General features: G+C 35.2%; 1 protein-coding gene across 1 annotated transcript in view; it reads left to right on the forward strand.

The window, feature by feature from the left end:
- LOC108763894 (lanC-like protein 1) overlaps positions 1–1,801 on the forward strand; it is a 12,036-nt gene that overhangs the window by 9,508 nt on the left and 727 nt on the right. The window lies entirely within an intron of this gene.

The following is a 1,801-nucleotide window of genomic DNA, read 5'->3' on the forward strand; positions in this document are numbered from 1 at the left end:
CGTGGCAAACTGTGTTTGAGTGTGTTATACTGTGTCGGTTTGTGTCTCCTAAAAGGAAAGCAGCCTATATATACACTGGAATGGGGGCATCTCCGCTGTGAAGCATAGAAAATCGTGGCCGCAATTGATCAGCCGCCATTTTGGTCAAATATTTGAGCGAATCAGAAGCTTTCAGGTGCTCATTTGCACTTACGTTTAGTGTTCTTTAGTAAGACGCATATGGCATATGAGACGGTGATCATCTACCGACATGATCGGACGTGTTATTGCATTATTTTTGGAAAGTGTGACCGGCTTCAAATGCACAATTGAGTTTATGTTACTCTTTTAGACTTTCGTATTCTGCATATTCTCATGCGAAGAAGTAAAACGCATATGTCAGCAAGATTAATGTGTATGAAATTATATTTGAAGGATTATAAAATAGCGTGAGTGCTACAAAGCATCAACATGAAGTGCTGTGTGCCTGGGTGTAGGTAGAGAAGTAAACAGGGCCTTTCATTTCATAGGTAAAAATTTTTGTATTAAATATATCAATTCCTGCATATGTGTTAACGATGTAGGATATGAAGTGTTATTAAAGTTATTTTATTGAATGTACTAATAAAATTGAAGTGAGATATTATTTTTATTTATATACCATTCATGTCCATATAGATTTCCATACATCGATAGTACATTGATCGATACATCGATCGCAATGCACGCGCAAATGCTTCTGACTCGCTCAAATATTTGACCCACCCAAATGGCGGCTGCTCAATTGCGGCCACGAAATTTTCCTTGATGCCCATTCTAGTGTATATATAGTTCAGTGGTGCGGAGAAGTATATTCGTAGGTTGTGCACGATTAACTTTCTAGTCCGATTGTAACTGGAGAAATACCTTAAACTGTATAATCTAAACAGTAAAATCTTTCAGATTTAGAAATAACTGAGCTACTTTTTTTTATTCTGGAATCTTTAATTACTTGATCATTCATATTCTAATGACATATATATAGAAAAAAATGTTACACATTCTACTTTTTGTTTACTTTCTCATGCTATATATGATTGTATAATTATATGCAAACAAATATAGTAAAGCAGTAAAATAATATAGTTTACAGAAGAAATAGTAATTATTTGAAAATAAGGGAGGTTCATAATAGAAATGACAAAATTCAAAAGCTGTATTGTACATTTAACTTGTTATTATATTGAAATTATGCATTTCGCGGGTTATCTCCAAATTCTTGGAATGCCAACGTTTCATGAACATTGCAGTTAATTTCATCAGGATAAGGAGCAGCTTGATACTGAGCAGATCCAGAATTATTGAGCTGTTCCTCTGGGTGATACCCTTTATCCTGTTTTTTTATAATTCAAGAGAGATGAAGGAAGGAAAGTGGGAGTATGGGCTAAAGGAGGGAGTGGGGAATCGATCAATCTTTGATGACCAGGAGAATGGTATTCCATATTTTACTTATGTTGTAGCCATTATCCCTTTTTAGATTATTAGGATATTTTTGTATCTCTATAGCCTCTATATTTCCTTGGAAAAAATGATCAATCTACAGATAAAAGAACACCAACGTGACATCAAATTAAAACACGTCACTATTACCTAGATAGGGTGTTTTCCATTTGATGACACAAATCGGGAGGGCTCCGATTGCACACATCGCATATTGCACACATGTATCGCTGATTGGCTAATTTAAAAATAAAATCTCATTGGCAAAACAGTGAAAAATTACTAGGCACCAGTTGATATGAGTGGTGTGTACAATCAGAACTGTAGGCAAACGGGATCCTCC

The sequence above is a fragment of the Trachymyrmex cornetzi genome, unplaced genomic scaffold (genome assembly GCF_001594075.2).
Source record: "Trachymyrmex cornetzi isolate Tcor2-1 unplaced genomic scaffold, Tcor1.1 scaffold388, whole genome shotgun sequence".
Classification (NCBI taxonomy): Eukaryota; Metazoa; Arthropoda; class Insecta; order Hymenoptera; family Formicidae; genus Trachymyrmex; species Trachymyrmex cornetzi.